Genomic DNA, 10,502 nt, shown 5'->3' with positions numbered 1-10,502 from the left:
TACCATATCAACATTCAAATAATAGAATCATAGCTTCTGACATACCAAAATAACTTCACAAATAACACAAAACTTAACACTTCCTCAAACTAAACTCAATATTTGGACCTCACTTCAAACAAAACTCTCAAAACACAATGATACTCACATAAAATCATCAAATCCATCATTTAATTAAAATCACAACATCAATACTCAAAAAATACATAGTCATATGGATGGAAAAAAGGTTAGAAATTTACCAAAGCCCTTTTCCAAGCCTCTTCCTATCTCTCTATTGATTCTCTCTCTCTCTCTCTCTCTCTCTCTCTCTCTCTCTCCTTCTCCTTCTCCTTCTCTCACTCTCACTTGAGCTTTCTCGGCTCCCTTTCTTGGCGCCTAAACAAGGGGAAAGGGAAAATGACTATACTATCTTCGTTTCTAAGCTTTAAACTCCATGTTTCTTACGATAAAACATGTCTTCTAGATATTGTTCGAATAAGACCATGTAAGCAGCATTAAATGGCGCGTCAAATCTCACTTAACCCGCATGTGACTAAATTTGGGCCATTGATTTTTACCTACCGCTCACACACACGAAAAGATACCATTCTCGTTTGAACATGGCATGTGGCATGTTTGAATAGGATCACTGTTGATCTAATCTTGCCCGTCCATTTTTCCACACGCGTAGGGGTTGGTATCGGTTTGGTTGGTGTTGATAAGAGTATTTTCAGCCACTGAACCGCCAAACTAGGTTAAAGTCAATTAATTCATTGACTTCATTTCGACAGCAAAATATTTCGACTATTTCGGTTAACTTGATAAAATCGATTAAATGTTGGTCAGTTAGGTCGAATGAATGAATGTTCACTGAATCTGAACAACTTATATAAGAAAGTGTAAACCACTAAATCATTAACTGAGTATACCGAAAGTGTAAAGCATACCTATTAGTCTAAGGATGACAAAGAGGGCTGGCCTTGATCTGGTGCTGATGAGATTCACAGGTTTGATCGTAGGTCGAGGTTGGTGGCTTCGAGTGGGGCAATGGTGTCGAGGTGGGCATCGTTGTTGGGATGAGAGAGAGAGAGAGAGAGGCAAAATGAGTTAGGGTTAGGGAAAAAAATAAAATAAAAGAGATGAATATATAATAGGCTCAAAACGACGTCGTTTCGTTTCAAATGAAACGAATTTGTTTTGATTTCAAGAAAAATGTGGAACGACGTCTTTATTTCAGATGAAACGACTTCGTTTTGATTCAAAGTAAAACGACGTCGTCTCCCAAGTTTCAGTTTGGTTAACCAACAAAATAAACCCTATATCGATTAATCAAACCGAATTGATGTCAGTGTAAATTTTTTATTTTGACTAACCAACCGCCAAAAGTCAGTAGAGGCGCTAGGCCGTTGATGGCAGTTTGGTGACTGTTAGTTAGAAGTAATTGGATATCTCACCAACCTCTACACACGCGACTCTCATTGACACATGGAGATTTCTTCTTGTTCAAACAAGAATGGTTCTAAGTTTTTAACTTAAATTTTCTAACATTTTTTGTTCAACACTAATAAGCCTCACAATACTCCATCTATTACAACCAAAACAAGTATTTTTCTTATTTTATTTATGTATTCCTAATTTCTATTTTCTTTCAGCATTTAATTTCATCGAGTGTTACACGGTGGCTCTAATACCATGTAGAAATTTATGTAAAATATAAAATAGGCGAATAATAGTAAAAGCATAAAGAGAATAGAAGACAAAATTTTCGGATGGTTCAATTATAGAAGCCTATGTCCACCAATGATAAAGGCCTTTAAGGCTACATCTTTATTATATTGAATTGTATTAAATTGTATGGCATTTATAGGGAAATTAAGGTGTTGTAGTAAACAAGAAAAGTAGTGAACCAAATAGGGTAAAGAATCGATGATAAACCTATAAGAAAACTAAATCAAGGCTTAATATGGAAATTATTCTAACCTGTAGGGGTGTAATTTCAGACCGGTTATAATCAACCCGAAAATCGGTTCCGGGCATTAACTGGCTCTAGGTAAATAGAAAACCGAGAAACTGATTTGGTACTCGGAGCCGGTTCCGGTTATAGCATTTTCAAAAACCCCGTTATAACCGGGAAACCGGGTATGTATATGTGTGTGTAAATAATAAAATTTTATATATATATCAAAATTTTAAAAACAAAAAATATACCCAATTTTAATATACCCACTACCCAGTTTTAAACAAAAAAAAAAAAAACTGGGCATTTTAATATACCCAAAAAAAGTTTTGTACTTTTTCCCTTTTTTTTTTTTTTGCTTTGCCAGTTCTCTCAGTAGAAAGACTGTAGCAAGTTTTGAGCTTTTCTTAAAGTTGGGGCTTTTAATTACAATCTGATTCTGAAGACTTTCAACTTGTTCCTGAAATGGGATTTCTTTGATGTTCATTTTTTTTTTTCATGGGTTTGCTCTGTTTTAGCTATCGAATTGTATTTGCTCTCCCGCTCTGGCATCAAAGCCTGAATTCAATATGATTTTTTTGAGCTTTCAAACCTTCAGGCTTCAAGTACTCCCACTGAATTTCTTCAAATCCTGGATCTAAATTTGGGTCTTAAACCTCCAATTTCAACTGAATTTCATCTTCTTTGTCGAAAACTCTCCACAAATGTCTTCATGTCTAAGCGGAGGCAGCGGAAGAACCTATGCAAAAGGACTGAAATGTGTACAGTTTCCATCACAAAATAAAACTGTACTATCATGATCTATCAGCTCTATAGCCCTTGTTCACGAAGGAGTCCCCAGGTACTAAAACTGCTACTATTTATAAATATCTACATCTTCAGTTAGTCCACAGTACAGTAAGTCCAGGTTGCCCACGGATGGGGCCAGATCTGTGGATCACTGACAACCAGGAGTCCTACTGGTACTCCTCCCCTCATGACTATTATGTAAACCTTCATCTGAAAAAGGTTATAGGGAAAATGGGTGAGTTCGACAACTCAGTAAGGAAATATCAACACCAGAAAATAAAACATGCTATAAAATCATTAATTATGCATAATGACAAAAATATCAAAATGAGCAATTAAGACAGAATTTATAAGTATAATTAACAGAGCTTAAAAATAGATGAACAAGAAACATGAATAATGGCATGAATAATCAAATCAATTCTTTCAATTTATTATCTCTTTTATCCTTTAACTGTGGTTTAACCCTTTATAGACTCTAAACCGCTGTTACCCGTGAGCGGAGCACGTTGGCTTTTGTCACACACAGACCTATGGACTCAGCCTGTCGTCACAGGGGAGAGTCGTTCTGAGTTGGGGATCTTCCCTAGGTGAAGGCCAACCTCGGCTGGTAGCACACACCAACTTATGGTATGCTTGCCATGCTACCCTATGGGTACCAATCCTAACTGTAATAGTGCCTTAGGGTTAAACAATTACTGCACATGAACGATTTTTTGTAATACTGTAGGCTCTGCTTTATCTGTATACTTTATTTCAAAACTGTAAGAGCCGCTTTCATAACTGTAGTCATGTGCAGAATTTAACTTTAGATTCTCTTTTCTTTCAAAACTGAATTCATGAATAGAATCATATACTTTGGAATTCTCTGTAATCATATCTTTGAAATGCTCTTTATTACAACTTTTAAATACTTTTATGCATAATCCATAACTTAAAATTGCTCTTAATCATAATTGTAAAAATGCATAAAATTGCATGAATAAAAACATATGAGAAATAACAGCTTGGCATTTAAAGTTTCACATAAATATAATGCTTTATAAAATTTTCCCAACATTTTTCTCAAAAGTTTTGTAATAAAATATTGTTGGGATTTTTCGGTGTTGTATCCCCTTACCTTGATAGCCCTTAACGTCAGAGTTGCTTTTACCTAAATAAAACACAAAGGTAAATTTTTAGAGGATATTCCGAAGTTTAGGTAACCGTTTATAATAGTTAATATAATCTTAAAATCTAAATTAGAGCTTATAATTACACTATCATTTTATTTATACTAATTTAAAAGCCCACTGATCCAGTACCAAATTAGCTAGTAAAATAACCATTTTAAAACATATTAGTCCTCAATTATTAATATTCCCAACTACCAATCCAAAATCCATAATAAAGACCAATCAAACTAGCCTACTCAAATTTAGTCAACAGAGAAAATGACTAAAACAGGGGAAAATCTTGTTTCTAAATTACATGGATTTGGTCAAACAGCAGTACGTCCAAGCACATACTCAAAATCAGAATATCTCAAATCCAACATAGGGAAGAATATCACGAATCAGTCAACACACGACTGAATATGAGATAATTGAATAAGGTGCAAAGCTTTGGGTCAGTTTGAAAGGCCACTAGATCATGAACACATTAGTAAGAAAAACAAATGGTAAGGAAGGTCACACACACTCTACTGAGAGCCACAAACGAAACCCACTGTCAACCTCCATCCAACCGGCCGAACCCACAAAGCCAACCAAAAAAAACCGATCATCAAAATCCACCACAAAATCATCACATCCCACTTTACGGCACACACCCCAGCTCAAACCAAACCAACATTTTATCTTGAAACTAAGAACTTCCCACAACTCAACCGGTTTCCCCAAGGAATCTACTCCCAAAATCAATCCAAAAATCAACCCAAAAATATAAAAGTACCAGGATTTCACTTACCCATGAAAAATCTGGCTTCCAAAGGTAGGGGTACCGGCAAAGTCGCCGGAAAAAGCCACCAGGGACGTCGCCGGCGTGGGACCGTGGCTTGCTGGTCCGGCGGCGTCGTCCACCCAGTCCAGTGGCCAACCCACTGCCTGGGTCCTCTTCCTTCCTCCCCTCCCTCTCACGGTCACACACACACATCTCTCCCTCATCTCCACTCTCGTCTCCCTCTCAGTTGGTGCAAGGAGAAAACGAAGAAGAACAAGCAGAGAAGGAAGAAGAAAAGAGGAAGGAAAAGAAGAAGAAAGGAAAGAAAAAAATATATATAACTTGAGGATAAGGTTTGGAACACGCACGGGCATAGAGAGAATAGAAAGAAAACTGGAAAAGAAATAAATAAATAATAATATGTATAAGCCAAAAATATTAAAGAGCTAGAGAATAAAGAATGTGCACTAAAACTTAGGAGAAATTACCTGAAAAATTTTCTCTGATTAAGAGCTTCTTAGTTCAGCTAAGGTAAGACGTGCAGAAAAATAAATAAGCACAGCCCTTTTTAAGCAGATGACCGGTAGAAAATTACTTGGAGAAGAAGAAGTCACTTACGTGCAGAATACGCAGATCAAACACGTCCATAAAAAAATATGAAGCTACAAACTTGCCACGTCCCTTTAATCTGCTATATATATATATATATATATATATATATATATATATATATATATATATATATATTTAATCTTCCAGCATCTTATTATTAAATATTTTAATTATTATTATTATTATTATTATGGGGTGTTATAGAACCAATGTATTTTCATTCATTCAATGAAATTATTCTAAAGTTCTTCTTCAATTTTCCTTTCCTCTGCATTACATTTGTTCACAATTTTGCAACACTTTACATTCTGTTATCGTATCAGAGCAGATATTGATCATAATTGTTCTTCTTTGTTCAATTTTGTCTTTCTTTTTGATAATCTGTTTCTCTGTTCAAAATGCCTTCCATTCATCCTAATACTTCTGATGATGGAATTGATTTCGTGGAACTTGTTTCATCGAATCCTTCACCAAATTCTTCATCCAATTCTGCACCTTCGGCTGAAGACTTCTCAAATCCTTACTATCTTCATCATGGAGATAGTCCAGTGACTCTACTTGTTTCTCAACCTTTGGTTGGGAACAATTACCATACCTGGAAACGATCCATGGTAATGGCACTTTCTGCAAAAAACAAGCTAGGTTTTGTTGATGGTTCCTTAGAAAAATCAGTTGTTGATACCCCTGAGTATTTTGCTTGGGATTGATGCAATAATATGGTGCTTTCATGGATTCTCAATTCTGTTTCACAAGAGATATTTGCAAGCATCATATACATCGAATCCGCTCAAGTGATGTGGAATGACATCAAAGAGCGTTTGTCACATTCTAATGGTCCTTGTATTTTCCAACTGCAAAAGGCTATATCAGCCATCTCTCATAGTCAAAATTTTGTCACCTCATACTATACCACTCTCAAAGGCCTTTGGAATGAGTTAAACAATTATCGTCCTCCGCCTCTATGTTCTTGCGATACTTCCAAAACTATCCTTGAATTTCAACAACAGGAGTATGCTTATCAGTTATTAATGGGACTCAATGGGTCTTTTTTTCATGATCGTGGCCAAATTTTGCTTATGGATCCTTTACCATCCATAAACAAAATTTTCTCTATAATTGTTCAAGAGGAACGGCAGCAAGAAATTACTTCTAATTTCTTTGCCCCTATGAATGTTGTTCCAGCCGCCATGGTGACCAAGTACAACTCACCAAAGTATGCTTCACAACCTTCAGGTACAAAGGCACAGTACCCGTGCAAGGAACGTCCTCTATGTACTCACTGTGGTCTTCTTGGCCACACAGTTGAAAAATGCTACAAGTTGAACGGATATCCTCCTGGATACAAGTTCACAAAGGGCAAGTATGCTTCCTCAGCCAATCAGGTTTCTGAACCTATTATGCCTCAGCTTTCCATCACATCCGAGCAGTGCCAACGGTTATTGAGTTTTCTCTGGTCCAAAACTACTGATGATATTCAGGTTCCAGTTGCTACCAATGATTATCAAGACCACTTGTTTTCTGAGATGGCAGGTAACGCTTCTTTCTATTTCTCATCCTTTCAAACACATAATCTAGAAGAAAAGCATTTGGTTTTCTCTTCAAATTCTCCTTTTCAATTAGCTATCAAAAATTCTGCTAAGTATCCATGGGTTATTGATACGGGTGCCATAGACCATATTGTATGTTCTGTTTCTTTCCTTACTTCCATCACTTCTGTTGTCAGTAAACAGGTTCAGTTACCAATGGAAATTCTGCAGTTGTCACACACATTGGCATTGTTAGAATTTCTGCTACTTTGATCTTAACAAACGTTTTATATGTCCCTTATTTCTCTTTTAATCTCATCTCTGTTAGCAAGCTAGTTAAATTCTTTAACTGCTGCTTTATATTTTTGTCTGAATTATGTTTCATTCAGCAAGTGTTCAACTGGAGGATGATTGGACTGGGTAAGGAAATCGGTGGCTTATATCATCTTCTCCTACATCACTTGGAAGATCTTCCCACATCATGTGTACATACTTTAGATTCAGTTCCAATAAAACTTGTATCACACATTGGATGCAATTTCAATCCTTTTTCCTTTGTCAATAATTCTGTACATATTTCTGCCAATGTATGGCATTCTAGACTGGGTCATCTTTCTGATTCCAGGTTGCATTTGCTTCAACATGTAATTCCCGACTTGTCTTCAAGTTCAAATAAAGATTGTTCTGTTTGCCCTTTAGCTAAACAACATTGTATTTCTTTTCCTATTAGCAACAATCGATCAACACATATATTTGACATCATACATTGTGACATTTGGGGTCCTTTTTCCACACCATCTTCAAATAATTATACTTTCTTTCTCACTATAGTTGATGATTTTAGTCGATTTACTTGGGGTTTTTTGATGCAACATAAGTCTCAAACCCGTCCTCTTATAACCTCTTTCTTTTCATTGGTTAAGACCTAATTTAATTTCAAAATTAAGTGTTTGAGATCTGATAATGGAAGTGAATTTCACATGTCTAATTTCTTTTCTTTTAAAGGGGTTATTCATCAACGTATATGTGTTGAAACCCCTCAATAAAATGCAGTAGCCGAAAGAAAACACCAACATCTTCTTAATGTTGCTTGTGCCCTAAGATTCCAAGCTCATTTACCTTTTCATTTATGGGGTGAATGTGTTTTAACAGCTGGTTATGTCATAAACCGAACCCCAACTCCCTTACTTGAGAACAAAACTCCTTTTGAACGATTGTATTCCACCACTCCTCAATACTCTCATCTAAGAGTGTTTGGTTGCCTTTGCTACAATTTCCAGAAATCGTACCAAATTTGATCCTCGGGCTCGTGCTTGCATCTTTGTTGGTTATCCTTCTAGTGTTAAAGGTTACCATTTATATGATTTCTCCCTTAAGCAATTTTTCATCTCTCGTGATGTTGTTTTTCATGAAATAACATTTCCTTTTTCTTCTCAGTTATCTTCTTTTTCATCTTCTCTATGCTCATATTAGAATGTTATTCCCACTTTTATCTTTTCTTCTGACACTTCTCTTTTACCTTCATCACCATCATCTAGTCCTACTGTCCCAACACCTAATTCACCTAATAATCCTGTTGTCACAGCCCATAATTCCCCTACTAGTCCTGCTGTCACAGAATCTTTTTCTCCTTCTTTCTCTCCTATTAGTCCTCATGTTCCTTCTATTTCCCCTACTCTTCTTCGCAAATCCACTAGATCTAAATGTCAATTGAGTTATTTGCAGGATTATCATTGTTATTTAGTTGCTACTTCTTTCCCAGCTCTATCATCATCTAAGCCTCCTTTGGTCTCTCCTTCATCGGTAATCCCTCCTTTGGTTTGTCTTCTTATCTCTCTTATGATAAACTTTTTTCTACTCAAAATTTTTTTAGCTTGTCTATTTTATCTTTGTTTGAGCCTCGGTTTTACCATCAAGCTGCCAAGATTCCTCACTGGTGTGATGCCATGAAAGCTGAGATTGATGCCCTTGAAGACAATAACACTTGGAAATTGGTTGATCTTCCTCTGGGTAAATGTGCTATTGGTTGCAAGTGGGTTTACAAAGTTAAGTTGAAGGCTGATGGATCTTTTGAAAGATACAAGGCCCAGTTAGTTGCTAAGGGGTATAATCAAAGTGAAGGATTGGATTATTATGAGACTTTTTCCCCGGTGGCTAAGTTGACAACTGTGAGATGTTTACTTGTTGTGGCTGCAGAAAAAGATTGGTATTTGCATAAGTTAGATGTTAATAACGCTTTCCTTCATGGAGATTCACATGAAGAGGTTTTCATGGAATTGCCATCCGGTTTCTCTTCCAACAAGGGCTCTCAAGTGTGTCAATTCACCAAGTCTCTTTATGGTTTGAAATAAGCTTCTAGGCAGTGGTTTTCAAAGTTTTCCACCACCTTGTTTGCTCTTGGCTTTACTCAATCCAAGTCTGATTATAGCTTGTTTACTTGTTTGATTGGTTCTTCATTCATTGCTTTACTAGTATATGTTGATGATATTGTCTTGGCTAGAAATGATTCTATAGAACTTGCTTCTTTTATTTAGTTACTGAACAAGAAATTCAAGCTTAAAGATTTGGGAGATCTGAAGTATTTTCTGGGGTTAGAAGTTGCTTGCAAGTCCACTGGCATTTCTGTTTGCCAGTGAAAATATGCCCTTGAAATCTTGGAGGATTTTGGTCTACTTGCCTCCAGACCCGCGAATGTTCCTATGGACAGTAATCTCAAGCTTTCCAAACTCGAGGGTGATCTTTTGGATGATCCTACTACTTATAGGTGGTTGGTTGGTCGCTTGTTGTATCTAATCATCACTAGGCCTGATTTAGCTTATTCTGTGCAAGTGCTAAGTTAGTTCATGTCTGCTCCTAGGAAGCCCTACTTAGATGCTGCTTTTCAGGTTCTTAGGTACCTCAAGTCAGCTCCAAGTCAAGGCCTTTTCTTTCCTGCTGCTTGTGATTTCAAATTGAAGTCTTTTTGTGATGCTGATTGGGCTAGATGCTTGGATACTAGACGATGGGTTACTGGCTTTTGTTTGTTTCTTGGGGATTCTCTTATCTCTTGGAAATCCAAGAAACAATAGATTGTTTCTAGATCATCTGCTGAAGCTGAGTATAGGGCTATGGTCGTGGCTTGTTATGAGATCATGTGGATTTCTTCTTTGCTCAAGGATCTACATGTATCTTCATCTATTGCTTTGTTATTTGGTGATTCACAGGCTGCATTACACATTGCTGCTAACCCTGTTTTTCATGGGAGAACAAAGCACATCAAAATAGATTGCCACCTAGTTCATGAACAAATTCAGAAGGGTGTTGTTCGAACTCTTCATATCAAGTCTGATCACCTGCTAGCTGACATTTTCACTAAGCCCCTTGGTTCTGCTCTTATCTCTGATATTACTTCCAAGATGAACCTATTGAACATCTACGGTTTATCTTGAGGGAGGTTTTACAAGTTAAGCTTGATTGCAGGACAAGCTAAGTTAGAACCAATGTTTAACACGTGCATATATGAGCTATCCATTTCTGTTAGTTAGATTAAACACGTGTTTATTAGTTAGATATTTCTGGTTTATAGCTGTATGTTAATTACTTCTCTTTCTTTGTAATTCAGCAATATATATATACTGAACCAATGTATTTTCATTCATTCAATGAAATCATTCTGAATAGGGATGTAAATAAACCAGTCCATTCGACAACCCTCTCGGTTTAGCCCAATTCGAAAT

Source organism: Alnus glutinosa, chromosome 8, assembly GCF_958979055.1.
Source record: "Alnus glutinosa chromosome 8, dhAlnGlut1.1, whole genome shotgun sequence".
NCBI classification, from domain to species: domain Eukaryota; kingdom Viridiplantae; phylum Streptophyta; class Magnoliopsida; order Fagales; family Betulaceae; genus Alnus; species Alnus glutinosa.
The sequence above is the reverse complement of the archived record's forward strand: the minus strand, read 5'-3'. Positions refer to the sequence as shown.